The sequence below is a fragment of the Prorops nasuta genome, unplaced genomic scaffold (assembly GCF_024137725.1).
Source record: "Prorops nasuta isolate Cenicafe-Biocafe unplaced genomic scaffold, Cenicafe_Pnas_1.2 PNAS00015, whole genome shotgun sequence".
Lineage (NCBI taxonomy): Eukaryota > Metazoa > Arthropoda > Insecta > Hymenoptera > Bethylidae > Prorops > Prorops nasuta.
The window spans coordinates 750,007-767,758 of NW_027116812.1; the positions used below are offsets into that span (position 1 = coordinate 750,007).

A 17,752-nucleotide genomic window follows, 5' to 3' on the forward strand; every position below is an offset into this window, starting at 1 on the left:
CGGGCTTCTCCAGCCACGACCAAGCAGCAGCAGCCTTCTCATTTGCTATATAGGTACCGGAGAATGTCTCCCGGATATAGGTCAGCACCCCTGAGAGGTGCAGGAACATCAGCGAAGGGTCTCTCGCGGTACTGACTTATTGAATCACTATGTTTCACTATAGTTCACGGTATCGCCTTGCTGCAGTAACGAAGTTGTACGTCGCCATTACCCTGTGAACTTCCACTTGCACGGATAAATACGAGAAAGCAGCGGCCCGGAACGCAGCGGCTTCTGGCTCCTTCGTGATATCTGCAGGCATCGAGGCTATCCAGAACTTCTCTCAATCATCCTGTGCCTTAAGCTTTTACGCCTATTCCATAGATCGTCGCACAATGCCAATTATGCCTGGCTTGGAAAATAATGAAACTGCTCGTCCATCGATCCAGTTCCAATAATGAGGAAATATTATATTGGCGGGATTCGGTTGATCCGAATTGGAGCACGAAATTCTTTGTTTAATAAGGTTGGTTCTGGAGAACTTGGCATTTTTTTTAAATAAAATATCGAGGGAAAATTTGTAGGATTATAGTTTTTATTTATTTACTAGTTTGATATATTTGACCTTGTAAAGTTTTTTTTGGAGGATATGCGAAGATCACTGTTCTGAATTGTTTAAACAGAGTGATATATTATTATTGTACATTCATCGAGTCTAGCTGAAGAGTTTTCCAAAGCACTATGTTAATTTATCATTACGTGCAGTAGTTTACGAGATATTTCGATTCGAAATAGTGCGTAGGTGTGCGTTTGTCCGAAGTAGTGTGCGTGACCTCCACGCGCGTCGTTCACCTAATCATAATTTCCGCAATCAAAATATCTATCGAGTGTATGGATGAAATGATAAATCGATATGTGATGATTCGGAAAGCTCGTATGAAGTATGTTACACGAATACATATACGATAAAAAAGATAACGTTCCACATAAGAAATTTAGGGTGAGATTCGCATATCCTTCACGAGGGAACAAGAGGACAAATTTACGAGACTAGTCGATAGATCGATTAAATCCCGAAACCTTAGTATAAACACGTTTCGTTAAAAAACGCGGCGTCTATAGCTTGGAAAATATATAAAGGCTACAATACTTTTTCCCACCCTGTATAGCGAAACACGGGAGCCATGCACAGGATTTACAAGGAGTCCATGTGATACAGTTTCATTGCATGCCACGCTTGGCTGTGTATATATGTGCCGGCACCAAACTAAATTAGCCGTGACCGAGTAAGGATGTTTTTTTTTTCTCCAAACTGAGCGAAACCACAGCGAACCACAATGTAAAAGCAATAGGAAGGGTAAACCTGACGAACCAACGATTTTATTGCGTTAGCGCGCTCATACCTACTAATTATATATAAAAGCAGCATGGAAACAATTAAATACGATGGAAATATCCAATTTGGAGCAATGAAAAGCATCGAGGAATTAAAGAAAGGAAAGAAGAGAGCGATCGCGGGCACGAGGATTGGCAGTCGAGCAGTTTAATTACATTATGTTAATGATTATCGCTGCAGTTAGGGAATTCCTTGCGGAATAAAAGGAAGGAAGAAGGAAGGTGGAGTCAGCAGGGGGGGGCAGGGGGGTGGAGATGGAGCGGAGCGACACACCATTTCAATATTAGCCGGAGCGGTAAAAGTGCAGCGGAAATGTGTGCTGAGTAAAGAAAGCTTGCAAATAATTAGCTGAAAAAGAAACAGCCTAGAGCTGTTGAGCTGTTGAATATAGCGGTGCGGATGTCTAAAGCGATATTAGCGCAACGGGCAAGAGACAGGAGTTCTCACCGGAACAATATTGTCCTCGTGCAATTAAACGTAATTTCGCCCTGCCTTACGGTAGCGGAAGACAAAGGAGGTGGTAGAGGGTGGATTGTGCAAGAGGGTGAAGGCTGATGGAGGCCAGTATTAGAGCGAGGTATAGTAGGTGTAAGTATAACTCCTTCGCCGCCAGCGATGCCTCCTATTGATTCGACGAGCGGCGAGATGAAACCGAGGAAATACTACTGACAGTTCTGTTTGCATTAGCCGAGCCTTCGGTTAAACGCCAATGCACAGGCCCCAACTTATTACCTTACTTTGATACCCACTGCGATACCACTGCTCGTGGCAATGCATACCATGCACATATATATTATAATAGCCTGAAGCTTGTTTGTCCGTAGTCAAATCTTCCACATGGATGTGTGTGTGTGTGTGTGTGTATTAGCTTACTCTTACATAAATCAATTAATTTTTATGTATAATACGGGATTGGTGTATCGGTAAACAATAGTATTTCCTTCCGAGTTTTATCAGTCGACACGCACAAAGACGTAGTCTGAGTGTAACATATATATATACGTATATAGAGTGGGTGGTTATTGTTGTCGTTGCAGACTCGAATTGGCTTTTCGCTGAAAGCTCCGTATTCGAAAAGTAGGAGAAAAAGTTATCGTTCTCCCTATTAAGGTGTTGTTTCAGTCCAAGTCCTCTGAATGGTAACACGGGCTTTATTCTGTTTATCTACAGCAACAGCCACTCGTATCGCAGAGACTCCAGCGGAAATAAAGCACGGAAAATCATTCATTCTCCTTTAGCCGTGCTGCGTCCGTACCTATATCTATAGGCTTGAGTTGATGAGTGTGCGCCCACCGCGCGTTCTAAATAGAATGGAATTGTGTACGTTCTCTTACGAGGTACCTTCAAGACTCGTATAAAAGCAGTGTTGGAATATAGTGTATTCAGTTGTGTATATATATATTCTTTGAAAATTGTAGCAAAATTTAAATAAATTCAAGTAGAAGTTTTTCTATATTCTGATCAACCTTATCCTCGACTCGATATTTGGTATCAATGGGGGTTTTCCGGCAGCACTCGGATGCAGGCAGGATTATTTTTCGTTCTCAGTCATGCCGGAATCAATTACCCGCGGGTCGCTTCGAAACTCGACAAGCAAGCATGGGGACGCGGTTTATAAAGAAATAAAAATTGCCAGAAGCGGTTGAACTGGAGGACGCTTCGGAAATTTAAAGAAGCCGGAATCGTCGTTCGTCCGGAAGGGGGGGGGGAGAGGAGGGTAGAGCGAGGTAAAAATAAAGAAGGAAGTGAAAAAATTTTGTAAGAAGATGAAAGGAGCGAGTATATACGTGTGTGTATATATATATATATATATATATGGCAAGAAAGAGAAGAGAAAATAAAAAAAGAGTAGAGGTAGTAAGAAAGAGTTTAAAGAAGTGGAGTGAGCGGTTGGGAAAAAGAGTAGGAGTGAAAGAGGGTAACTGCAGCGAAAAAAGATGGGAGGAGAGAGAGGGTATCGATATCTGTGCGCGAGATTGTGGCGCTCCGCAGGAAATAGACTGCACCAATGAAGAAGAATGGCCTCCAAATTCCCGACAGGTTCTTTATTACTTCTTCTTTTCCAACGGTGAGAGAAAAAGAATGGCGGGATGTTGATTTCAGCCGAATTTCTTCCGCTCGTCAAGCCACCGAAATCGTGCGAGATCTTGGCAACGTTGTGCCAAAGAAAAGTGGGAAAATCAAGCACAAATGGTTTCGGCTATTATATACTACATTATACTTTATTTTCGCCGAGTCATTAGCCTAAAAAACTCTCTTCCTCGAGGAAAAGTCGTTTAAAGAGATACAAGTTTCTATAGAGGTGATGTATATATATAGTAAGCATTTGCACCTCGTATACATTTATATACACGATAGGAATATATATAGACTCCGACGCATCGACCTAACAAATGATTGGTTACATATATATATATATATATATATATATATATATATAGAAAGAGAGAGTTATACCGATTAGTCATAATTGAAGTTCGTAAACAAGTCTATCGATCGAGAAAGATGGATTTTGTCACGTTTGCAGTGGACTCGCGATTAATGATTATACCGAAGGCACTTGTGAAAGCCGCACGGAAGATTACATCCGATTCCGTGGCAATTGGTTAATCAAGCGATCAGCCAAGTTTTCCGTTCGACCAGGCATAATCGAAGGGCTTAATCGGTGCGTGGTAAAAGTGACGGGCAAAAAGCTGCGAGCCTTCAGCAGCAGATCTCGCACGCATTTTCCAGCAACGCTTGTTAAAAGCTTATATACAAAGTGATATCCTGTTTTTCAGAGGATCTTTCGGTTCAACTACCCCGCAGTTCGCATCAACAGGTTCTCCCACAGTGAACATCGATATACCATACAGTCTTGCTCCAGCAGCTGCGAGGCGCCTCGAATATACCTTCGATTTGACAGCTTTCCATTAGAAACTTATAATATACATCATTTGATATTTGTACCCCTTGAGAATCCATCCATCACTTGTCTCATCTATAGCTATCTATTTTCGAACGTTGCATAGGTACCTGTGTGTTATACATATGTATGAGTAGAAAAAATAGTCGACGGTAAACACGAGAGATATTAATACATTTACCCTAGGACTGTATGCTAGAGGCACATATAAATGTATAATATGGAAATATCGAAATATTATTTTGCGAATATTTATTGTAGCGTCGAGCTTTACGTCTCAGTTGATCCTGGCAAATATTAACACTGAAAGGTCGATTAATTTTCGAGAATTCAGAAGCGAATATATAGCATTGACGAAAATTTACGTCGAGCAATTAGTACCGGATGATATAATTCAGTAGGAATTATGAAGAAAACAGGCATTTCGGGGACGAGGATAAATATTACGTATTTATCCACGCGTACAAGTCCGCAAAGGATAAATGCCATGCGAAACGATGGAGCATTCCCTTTAACTCTATGACTCATTTTTTTGTCGGCTTAATCGCGCGAATAATTAGAGTCGCAGGTCCATTAGTCTGGAGACAATAGGCACAATTCGCTTTAATCGCTTAGCAAGTCTAAAATATTCGAGCGGAGTATCTGACTGGAAAGGAAGCAGAAGTGGAACTGCAGTGGCAAGAGACTCGCTGATAGAAATCGAGAGTGCAGCTGCGGAGATGATGATTCTTTCTGATTAAAGTAGGTACACACTGCGCAAAGCTAATAGCTGTTATATATATATATATACATAGTATCTATGTAGACTATTTAAAAATATTTCACCTCTATTTCGAGATGTACAAAAATAATTGAAACATCTCGCAGTGTGCGTATCACGTTCATGAAGAGCAAGAGGGAAATTGATAAGGTGTAAGGGCGTTGCATAGTTGTTTGTCTTTTTGGTTTGATCATCTAAATTGCAGAGGGTCAGCGACGTTTTGATTCGAAAGTCATCGGATGATGATGATCATAGGAGCAACGGCCCGGTCGGGACAGAAATGCGAGCTTGAATAGGCAGAATTAATGGGGACGACGGAGTCCGAGGTAATAACGGAGGGTCCTCGGCACTGCACTCTTGCGACAGAATTCGCTGCAGCTGCAGCTGCAACGCCGCAGTTGCAGTGGACGCTGTTCTGCCCGTTTCAACGCACACATACACTATCAAATCAGTCTCCTCCACTGTAATACTGTAATTCAACCGAATTCACTCACCACCTCATTCTCAATCTAATATAAACCTTTCCTTCGATTCGGTGTAAAATGATTTTCCTCTCTTCATCTCTCTCACTCTCTCTCTCTCTCTCTCTCTCTCTTGGATAATTTTTCCATAAACTTTTTCTCCTAACAAACGTGTACGATTTGCTAAAAATGCTGTAGACTGACAGAATCGTAAATTAATTCATGATTTTCCGTAGGACGTACAGAGAGATAAATTTTGGATATTAAGATAATTCGCGTGAAATGAAGTTCCGATAATTACAGTTCATTGAAATGCGAGACAAGGTTCGCATAGTTTTCACCTAGGCCTTCCAATTTCCTTTCAAGGATGCTTCAAATTACCATATACCATACCGCAGGATTTACACGGCTGGAATTCGAGGTATCCGAGCTCCCTGCAAGCTTCCTGTAAGCTCCAGTCTCCTCCAAGGTAAGCCCAGCTGCTCTTACTTGTAACATGCAGGAGCTTTTCGTATTTTCTGTCGCAGTCATCTTGTTAAATGTATATATAAATAGTATGTGTGTTTGCGGAAAATCTGTTTCCATAGCGGATTCCCGCTGCCCTTTCTCATCTTTTTCATAATTATTTCCAACTGCCTTTTATTTCACTTGGCTCAACTTGAAATTTTCATTCGGCTCGGCTCACCGTCTCTCTCATGATAGATAAATCAATAATTCCTTGGGTTGTTTATTCGTGTTTAACATATTGGAAATATATAAACAAATGGACTGATACGACCTTTTCCTGAAACAGAACGATTTTGCATTCTACATAAATCCATCTATTCTTTTTTCCATCTATTTTGAATCTCCATGTATATTTGTCTGTATATTTGTATTTTCTCGATTTGATTAAATTTATCGGAAAGCCAATATTTGGTGGCTGGACATTCTGGCAAGTAGCAGTGACTCGTGTAAATAGACTTTTAAAAGCTAATTATCGTTAAATAACGAATAGTATACGGTAGGTGGTAAAAATGAATAACTGCGACTGTTGGACAAAGTTAAAATAAACAAACTGCAAACACAAAACAGCTTAAAAAGCTCGTCGTGCGAAGCGAAGCTATTAGCTAATACCTACCTGTGTGAGTGTCTATTTTCGCTACATGCTAGTATAGCGAAGCTTAATTGACAGGAAAAAAGGATTGTCCAGTTTGAAAATAGAAAGTCAATAACCAGCAATTCTCTCTAGAAATAATGTCTGGAAATTAATTAATAACAATTCTAAAGAAAAGGAGAAAGCTTATGATAAATGTGCTAGCTCCATTTTTATCCCTCTCCTAATCCTTCCTATTTCCTTCCACGAATTCACAGTACTACTCGCTTATACAAATAACCGCGATATCGAATTTCCTACACGTAATAGGTTTTCACTGCAAATAACAGGAACGCATATTCTTTTTGACGTATAGCACTGGTTTCCCCACATTCCAGTTGGATTACACCGCAAATAGATAAACAGCATTTCGCTCGCTATGAAATATATTTCGAGTACGATCGATTCTGCTGGTGAATAAAACTCGATACAGTAGATTTTTTCACTTGCTTGTTGAAAATACTAAATACAATTACTGCAGGGAAGCTTCGTACTACGTATACGACGTTTAAATGGTACGAAGGATAGAAATCAAATTGCAGTAGCAACAGAATCGATTGTCGAACATACACATGTTTATTAGTATAGAAGACACAGTGCTTAAAGCACTCCACAGTACAGATGCAAGACAAGAGGTATCTCTGTATCAATATATGAGAGATATTAAAATCGAGCAAAGGATCTTTTCGAAACCTTTTGCTATTTGCATTAAAAAGAGTCTTTTGAAAAATTTTGGTAACTTGGATGGTTATATATGCAGAAATGCATCTCCTTGCATCTATACTCCTGGGCGCTGTAACCAGCGGACCCCATATAGCACGAAGTAAAGAGAAGTGGCACGTTAGCAATGGTATAGATTTGGCGATCCTGTGCTTCCTCGTCCATTACGTTTATCGTCTGAGTGTAGCGTGGATGGCGTCATGAATTTTGGTAGTATGAAACTGAATTTCAGTAGCAACTATCAGGAGACGATCCTGAGGGTTATCCGCGTTTACGGGACAGTCGTTAATTACGTTTAGCGCTGGCATCGCTGGCCTTGCTAATGTCGTGATGCTGATGGCACGTAAATTAACTAATCGACCAAACCATTCTCGATGCCTCTCTCAAGTTTCTGCTCGATCTCCACTAATAACGACCACAATGGATTGCCGACCTTTCTCTCAGATCGATGACCCACCACCCTTCGGCCATCCCTCTCTTCCCGGAGAGAGAAAGAGAGAGGGAGAAAAAGAATTCCACGGAGAAGAAATATTTTTCCAAGCTCTCTTGTCCCCTCGGGGAGACCCGAGAAATTCCCTTCGTCCAATAGACTTGAAAAACCAATGGGGAAAGACAATGAGTCGTTTTTCCGACAGGAAACGCTCTGGGTTCTTGCAAAAAAACTCTGGCGTATACTATTAAAACGCTAAAACTGACAAATATATTTTAAGATTCGCGTAAATTATCGAGGCCGTTGAAACAATTTCGTAATTGTTTTCTTACAGTCCCAACCATCCAGCAGTTCAGCGTTATAAATTAAAATCTATAGAGGAAAAGTGCATGTGGGAAGTGTGGAAGGAGTTGCTCTCTTTATTATATATATACGACATTATATCTAGGTAGGTATTTGAGAGAAAAATGGCTCGTCTTAAAGTTAATTTTGGTCAAATCTCCCTGTGACTTCTGCAGTCTTAAGTTCTCATTGGGGGCACAGCTGGGCAACTATTTTGCACGGGGCAAATCTCGCCGCGTAAAGATAAGGGATGTGCAGGTAGTTCCCTGCATGAATCCTCGCGTATCTCATGGGCGCGGGGGCGTCGTAGAAAAAGTTTTACGCGACTATATTTCACAGAACGAAAAGCTCCGGCGTCTCGCAAATCGAAACTGTGTATCATAAGTTGTTCCTTGGCGCACACTACCGCACACACATCTTCTCTCTCTCTAAAAATTCACACGGACACGAGTAGTCACTCTCGGTGGTAATGGGACACGGGCAGGTGATCCCAGTCGAAAGTTCCGAGCAACGATTGAACTCGCCTTAAATTATACAGGCAAGAGTCCTTTTTATCGACGTCGCTGTCCTTCCATCACTAGTTTTTCCCGAAAGCTCTTGCCGGGATAAGCTCGCAGACATTGGCCCTCGTTTATTGATTATATTGCGCAACACTGCAACGACCTATCGAGTAAACTACGCGAACAAAGTTTCGCCATTATATTTGCGCTTAGTTGTACAATACTACACTGTCACGTATCCAATAATGCCAAGTACACATGCATTCATCTCTTATTTCTATATGCTTTTTTCGATCCCTGTCACCTGTACTATTTTTAGGGAAGCCCCCCACTACCATCAGCAGAATATTTCATGCTTGATATTGCTCCCCGCTTTTCATAATCCCTGCGATGGAGAACGTCGAGGAATAACTCAAAATTCAACGCTGCTGTATTTATTATTATATAGAATTAGCCGCGGTAATAAAAACAGTGAAGAATAATGAAAAGGCGATTTGAGGGTTCTCCTTCTGTCGGGGTATTTCTGCTAAATTTCCGGGACTTTGCAGCGAGACTATGGGAGAGAAAGAGAGAGAGAGAGAGAGAGTTAGAATTGACTTGGAACTTTTGCAAAATAAAAAACAATTTGGTAATGCGAGTGCAAGGCGGAAATCGATTGATTGATAGATAGAGTCGTGACGTTCCAGTATGAGGGAAACAGTGTAGTTACTTTTCATCCACGTTCCTTTCATGTTTCTTCCAATATTTCCGTTTCACCCGACGCATTCGTGATCGGAGAGGTTTTTCCAGTGAGTTTGTCCGGCAAACTTTGGCTAACTTCGCGTTATCCCAGTCCTTCCTCACAATTTTCTTGCTATTCCTTTTCTTTTCTCATTTCTTATCCAGCATCTCTCTCTCTCTCCCTCTGCAACTTCCTCGAGCTTTTTGCTCCCGTTACAATCCAGAGCTTCCTGCTCATTTCCCCTTTTTTCAGCGTCCATTCTCTCAACCTCCGACACACTACATCCAACCACGCTCTAATAGATTTCTCCATCCGAGCCTTCTGCAATTATTCGAATCAATAGACTGCGTTCTTTCCTCTTCCACGTGTTTATTTACTTTACATCCGGTCCCTGCGGTTTTTCGCCATTGCCATCCGGCTGTCGCGGTCGTCATCGATTCTTCCCATCGGTGCTCGGTGACTTTCAATGTCTTCCTCGAAATCTTCGTCGCTTTTTCCACACCAGTTTTCACCCTTCGTCGGAGTTGCTATATAGATTCACCGGAGAGAAGCCCTTTTGTCCGGACAGCCGTCTCTTATATACGTTCAGGCGGCGATTGTGCTGATCCGACAATCGGAGAGTTCCGACTGGTAAGTTTCGACGATTTAATTACTAATTACGAGAAAGACCCTTTCCACGCTCTCGCTCCGCCATCCCCACCCCCACCCCTAGACTCCCCGCCAACAATGGCAGGACCAGCTGCGTCTACCCGATTACGCTGCTGCTGCGGCTATGAAGAATCAATTTCGAAAAAGCACTAACTTCGTTCCAATCTCCATTCGAAAGAGTTTAATCGATCGCTGGATTCATGCAAAAACTCAAATTAAATATCAGACGTTGATATTGAAAGTTTTTCCTTGAAACATCACAGTTGCGCTGTTGGAGCTCGGAAGTTGGATTTCCAATTGTCCCGAAGAGCTTTCGTGTACTCCTTGGCGCCTTTCAAATTTAAACGGCGAACCAGTAAAGAGAACAATCCGGTTCGGCAAGACGCGCGACTCGAGTTACTCCTCCGTGGCAAATAACTAACTCGCTAAGTTTCAGCAGCCCGACCATCACCGTTCTGCATCTTGACTCATCGCAGCTTCCTATTGTACCAATCCGAATAAATTTGAGATTTTCACTCTTCCAAAAAATTCTACGAAGTCCATCTTTTCTTCTCTCGTCTTGTCAAAACGCAATTTAGACGAAAGAGTTGAAATTATAATTTTAATCATTGTTGTGATTTCCTTTGAAATTTCCGTCGACTATATAGATATATCCTCCACTCGACGCAAAGCATACCAGTGTAAGAGGATGGCACCTGACGTGGAAGAATTTTTTATTTTTTCCGGCCCAAGTTTTAACCGCGTTAAGTTTCCGATGATTCGCGACTGATAAAGTGGATCGTCCCGAGGAAGCTTTATCGAGAGTCTGGTCGCATCTTGAAAGATAGGTTTCCGAAGGCATAGGAAACAGGGCGTAATGAAATAGGGCTGTCCTTGATCATTCCAATGGATCAAGTCTTTATCCCCCGGACTCCTCTGTTTTTCTTCCTTCAAGAACCTTCAAAGCTTTGTGGGAATTTCTGCAGCCCCTTGGACATTTCGATGGAATATTCGACGAGTTGATAAACAAGAAAAATGTAGAGCGAATAAAAAGAATCGTCCTGGAAACAGGAGCTTGTAAAGAGATATTTGAAAGCCGGTAAAAGAGCAATGGAATGCAGGTTTGCCAAAAGAGAAAGAAAAAATTATTGACGAAAGGAAAACGGTTTTACTCAAAGTGTACAAGCGTATATCTCGAAAAACGCAGAGAAATCTATGAAGGGAAATATTGTAATAATAGTATAAATAATGGACGTTTGCTAGCTATAGAGGAATTCGCGGAGAACAAACGAAAATTATACGATGCTGATATCTGACGAATTATTGGTATATAAATAGACGTATATTCGTATCGGTCGTATCGTACAAGACATAGAAGCAACGCATCCGGTAAAAATACGCAATTATTAGCCCGATAGCGCAAATGGTTAATTTCTTCAGCGAACAAAAATCCTTCCGAACCTTTTTCACAAGTCCGATCTCTTTCCACTTTGCGTCGACAGTGAGCAAAATACGCTGCTTCGATAATTACAATGGCAAGCACAATTTATTTATATTTATCATTCTCTTGGACCGCGAGGGAAATCGTGTTTATCGAATTTTTTTTCCGTTTGTTGCGACTCTCCGATGAAATGGAGTTTGCGGAATAAAATTTATTTTTTCTGTAGGACGATGGGGGGCGAGGGTTGTGTTTTTCTTTATTTTCAAGAAAATGGCAGAAATTTGAGCTTTTATGTTTTGTTTGATCGTTACTGCAATTTTGAATAATGATAAAAAGTATGGGATGGGAGCGTCGGGTCGCTCTGACGTTTATCATACCATTTCGCCTATTTCGAGTCACGGAAATGACGTATAATGCCTCAAAGAGAGGAAAGTCGAACACCACAAAGGCAAGGATTCTGCGCAAACCTCTCTTTTCTCATTTGTCAAGCGTCTCTATGTGTGTATTTGCTACCTTCCGTCTCCTCGTATTTTCATTTCCAACGGAATATTCAAGTAGGTGTCCGGAGCTTTGATGACGGCCAGCGATCGCTATTGGAAAAGAAATTTTCAAGGAAAATTCATAAAAGTCACCGATCCAACAAATCCTATCATGCCAATCAACGTGGACTATCTGCCAAGTGTCGAACGCGCTTACTTAATTACAATATAACTTTATTAATTGACATTATAAAAAGATTAAACACTCGACGTTTGCATCAGCGTTGCTTTCTGCTTTCCCGATAATCAATCCCGTGCCTTTATCTCATTCTCAGTGAATTTACGGGACAGCCGTGTGTACCACACTGTACATTCGAATAAAATAAACAACATGGGGGGAGGAGGAGTCGATCGTAAAAATGTGAACTTTGGTCGATACAGGCGTACGCCGACCGGACATCATTATTATACAGAATCGTCGATTCGATTGTTAAAATATGACGAGGGAAGCATGGCTATATATAGAAAGAAAATTCATACGATTGTTTATTGTTCCAGGTTGAAATGATTGGCAGTTCGCTCCAAATAATTAATTTTCTCGTTAGTCGTTTCTTTCATTTATTCGATGGGAGATGGAAAGAAAGCTGATAATTCTGGTGAACTCTCGCGAAAAAATCCATCAAGTCGATCTTCCTGCACAAATATCCATCGAGAGAGCACTCGTGCATTTTCCACGTTTGTACGCCCACGCCATGTCAATTTTACATCGCGGTCCATTCGATTCACACATCCGGACTGAAAATATTTCTTGCCCTTCCGCTCGCAAAAGTATAATGCATATTCCTCGTATATGAAAAGGTACGAGGCTTCGTCAATGGGATTTTTCAATTTGACCATGACGATACGTGCGGCTGATTTAGGACTAGCCATGAAGAATTAGGCACTTAAACCTGTGTGCGAACGCGAGCTATCTTGGTCGCGTTATCAAAATACCAGCGCCATATCCATCAGTTTGCCGACAATTGAATGTGGCTTCCGGCCACGTTGGGGTGCAGTATACATATATTCTCAAAGTATATTTGTGTTCGCGGCTCCGTGGTGTGGGTGACACATTTCTCCTAGCAGGAGAATCTGCCATCCATCTTGCAGCTGTGAATATCGGTGTCAACGCAAGGGGTCCTGCACTTTTCACTCGGTATTTTCGCCTGTGCCATATGTATGTGTATACATATACATGTATATACCCTGGACCAATGATAATTAATATTGGCCATTTGCTGAATATTTACTTTGGTCCGTTTTTTCTCACCCTCCGATCCGTGCATAATTTCATCGAGCGATCGTAATTCTTGCCACTTTAGCGCTACCTGCCAGCTCGTACTTTTAATTGGCGCCCATTATTATCTTAAACGTACGGTCGTTCTTGCTGCCATTTTCAGCCTCGTTTAGCCACTTGATGCACATTTCCAATCTTTATTAGTACCCATCGTTTGTAATTTGCTTTTATCTTTTAACGTCCATCCTTATCTTTTATAAACGTTGCTTGATTGCTGATTTATAAATACTCTGCTCCATCGAGTAGATTTAAATTACACGATTTTATTGTCAATTTTACTAAATTTAGACATGCTTCTGTATTTATTCGTTGTACAAAGATATCTCGACTAAAAAAGGCCTTAAATTAGATTTTCAATGTTTTCGGTAAATTGACACTGAAGCTTCGCGTAGCATATACATTAGGGTGGTTATTAAAAAAAAAATTTGGCGGATCCTTAAAAAACACTAATATTTGATGAGAAACTACAGTGGTTGAAACCTGTGGCCTGACAAATGATGGAAACACGTGCCTCAATGCGATCAGATATAATTTTCGAAGAATTTTACAGTTTTTCGCAGATAACTCATTAAATATTCGATTCTATGAAAAGATGTATATAACCTTTTCTCTGAAGAATTAAATTCTACATAATAAAGCTTCTATACATTTTTCTTCTAGAATGCATACTAATCGAGATATTCTTGAAAAATCAATCCTCTTTTTCGTTTATACACATTATATTGATATGTTTATATGAATAATTATTTTTAGTTTACCGTACAATTAACATATTTTATTAAATTAAGAGAAATAAAATGTGTAACTACAGCGAAATAAGAATAACTACTCATATGAGCATATGTCAATATAATGTGTATAAACGAAAAAGAGGATCGATTTTTCAGCAATATCTCGATTAGTATACATTCTAGAAGAAAAATGTATGGAAGCTTTATTATGTAGAATTTAATTCTTCAGAGAAAAGGTTATATACATCTTTTCATAGAATCGAATATTTAATGAGTTATCTGCGAAAAACTGTAAAATTCTTCGAAAATTATATTTGATCGCATTGAGGCACGTGTTTCTATCATTTGTCAAGCCACAGGTTTCAACCACTGTAGTTTCTCATCAAATACTAGTGGTTTTTGGGGATCCGTCAAAAAAATTTTTTTTAACGACCACCCTAATATACATATATGTGATACTACAAGTTTAACTTTTAAAATATTTCCAGGAGACAAGAAATATAGAAAATCCATAATTAATAAGGATTAAAGCTGTATATAGTGTTCTCAAAACATGGATTACATTATTCTTTGAAAAGCAAGTCAATCAACATCTTGTTCTTCCACCGAATTCTTCATTTGATTCGAAAAATGTCATCAGACGATACTTCTGAGTATTCGTGAGTAAAGGACTCTCTACTTTCACAAACTAACACGCGAAAATTATACAAGGAATGCTGGAAGGCTCCACGTTTCTCGGTAAAATGAAAAAACAATTAAAATTGTGATTTATAACAATTCAAGCTGTGACGAATTGGTCCATTTGGCATGACGAAAAGACGCCCTTATGCTAATGACCGCGGTTAAAATAATAATTACGGAGGAATAAACGACGCTATAACGCACCAGTGGCACTTGACAGATACGCGTAGTGGAAGAGGCGGAGGAGGAAGAGGAGGAGGAATCCGCTCGGTAAATCCTGTGCGTGCAACCCTATTAACCCGTCGGATGCCGGCTTGATCTGCTATCAGCATAATTGGCGGAAGACATCGAACTATAGTGGTTTGTCACTGGTAGTCTGAGAATTTTCCCTAGGCAAACCTGTGCTGGCCCACCGACTGTTTACAGGACTCTTTCGAGTTAACGCGCTGAAAATTATTCATTAGAAGCCCATACGGAATATATTTCACAGCTCTCTCGGTTTAATATCAAGTCGAAGCTAATAATTTCGGTAGAATGACGAAGGGAAGAGAGGAGTAATAATAATCCAAACTTGTACGCGTCAGCGAGCAATAATTACGAACAATTTGAAAAGTTTTTCCTCTGGTCTCGTACACGGTGTAACTTTGTTCCAGCAGCAAGTTGCGTAAGCAAATATGGCCACGACAGATTCCGGCTTGGCAAGTTAAACTGGAGTTTCCGCTATTGGGTAATTTTGTTGGATAAAATTTGGGATCTATATTATGCATTTTGGCCGAAGGCTACCTCAAGGATTTATGGCTAGTACACATACATAAATTAGTTTCCGCAATCTAAGACGGTAAACGGGCTAATTCGTAGCTTTATGCATATACATATACGTTTACTGAATAATTTAGCTTTATGTATCATTTAGCGAATAATTGTACATTCATGAGAGTACTCCGGCCTGAATTGTTTTCCATCCACGTTCGTTCGAGCTCTTTAAGAACGATAAATCTAGAAGAAAAATTCACTCGGACCTCTGTTTCTTTCGATTCGAGAATAATAATAGAGTTGCTGCACTGCGATTCGTTATAGAAATTTAATGAAAAAAGAGCTGGCAATGAGAAATGATCTGTCAATTCGTGTCATTTGATCCGAAAAATAGTGGGCATATTTAACGAGAATTTAATAAAATTTCTATTGATCGTTGACCAAGCAATGCTTGGCGAATATGGGCTGTTTGATCGAATCGTTTTAGCAGCGGCAAATTTTCGATGCAATTGTCAGTTTGCCTAATATACTTTATGTACTCTGATATATATCGTTGGAGATATTAAAAAACGTTTTGAAATTATCATGCGTTTCACAAGAGAGTAGCAGACTTTCGTATAAAATTTTTGTATATGTATAAAAAAAATATTGCGCTAGTATAAAATGTAAAGAGATGGAGCTTTGGCATAATGACTTACATTTCAGCATCAGTTTCCTCTCGTGTCAATCATCGATGCAATTTCGCAGCTCGGCCTCGTCCCGATGCTTGAATCTCCGACTGGAACTTTAACAGCCAGGCCAGCTGGAAAAAGTTGGACCTTATTTCAAAACAAGGATAAAAGCGTTTTTTATATTCCGCTGGAGATTTAGAAATTATTGAAGCCGAGTATATAAGTTTGGTCGTGAAAGTTTCTTTCGGATACATCGATAATCTTAATACCACGCTATACATGTGATATGATAATTATATTAAACTCTGGTTAAATCTTATTCGGTCGAGACGTCAAGTTTGAGGAAACTTGGATGACTGGCGGTAATGGAGCTTAATATCGGAAGTTATCGTGGCTCATAAAACATCAAAACACGAGGCCTGTCGCGGTAATAAAGCTGTAACGGGGAAAATATCCTTCCCCTGCAACGTTCGATGGAGATAAAGCTCTGCTCTTTGCTCTTTAGTTATTTCATCGAATGGGCCAAAGTGAAACGACCAAATGAACTCTGAGAGACTTTAAAGGAAAGCTCGAAGGTTCGATTATCGCGAGGAAGCAGAAGCTGTGTAAAAAAGATGGTAGCGAGGGGAGCAAAATCACTCAATTTTATGACTTGCTAGGGAGTTTCGTTTTTGCGATAAAAACAATTCGTGAGTTAGCTGGAAGCGATGCCATGCCGAAACATGGATTTTTACGATATATCCAGCCTCGCTCACTTTCTCTCTGAATTGCTAAAAGAGCGAGAAGCAACGGTGAAAAGTAAGTATCAGTAGGTGCGGGACAAGGTTCGTTGAGGAAATGGGAAGAAGAGCGAGGATGGGTGAGGTGAGACGCGAGCATCCGAGGCTAGGAGAGGAGGGGGGAGGGGGGGGGGCGGGGCAAAGGGAGAGGGATAAACTTGAATTCCAGTTGAGTTTCGAAGCAGCAATGAGAGAAAGAAGATTACAAGAACGGAAACGGCGACAATAAAAGTTATTAAACGAAACGAAATGGCGCGTTCTTAAATGGAATGAGAATTTCGTTAGACTCGCCGAGAGCCAGCGTCGCGTTTGATCGAGGCGGAAGGCAAAGCCAGGGAGGAGCTAGCTAGACTGCGGGAGAAATATGAAAAAACTTTGATCGCGATGGAATTCGCTTAGTAAAGAAGTTATTGCGCCTGCATTTCCAAATTTATTATACTACTGCGTCGTCTGCTGATTGTATATATATATATATATATAGCTAATACAGGGTGCGAAGTATCATGGTTGTAATTTTCTATTTCGTCTCGAGATTCGACCAATCTTGCCGTGTCGAGTGATCGATCGGCTGATCGTCATCAAGAAGAAAATCAGATAAGAGTGCACGTGCACCGTGTTTCGCGCAGGTACGTCACGATGAGAAAGGATGAGGTCTTCGTCAATGGATTTTTCTCACACGACTGTAAACACGTAATACTAATTATTTCGAGATGACTCGTTCCCTCGGTTTTCCACAAATTACCTGCTAACGCAATTAAATACTGGTTACAAGACATTAAGAATTTGCGGTGGAAAAAGAGTGTATTATCGAGTATCGGGGGGACTATTATTCATGCGGGACAAGGCAAGCTTTCACGGGAGGTATATAGCGTTAATGCTTGGCAGGATACACGTGGCCCTGTCCG

The 17,752-nt window shown here is 40.5% G+C and overlaps 1 protein-coding gene across 1 annotated transcript in view; it reads right to left on the minus strand.

Annotated features, from left to right (window-relative positions):
* kek5 (kekkon 5) overlaps window positions 1-17,752 on the minus strand; it is a 212,023-nt gene that overhangs the window by 53,426 nt on the left and 140,845 nt on the right. Inside the window, exon 5 of the mRNA XM_066736709.1 lies at window positions 16,096-16,199. The gene's annotated coding sequence lies outside the window, so the exon portion shown is untranslated. The remainder of the gene's footprint in view (window positions 1-16,095; window positions 16,200-17,752) is intronic.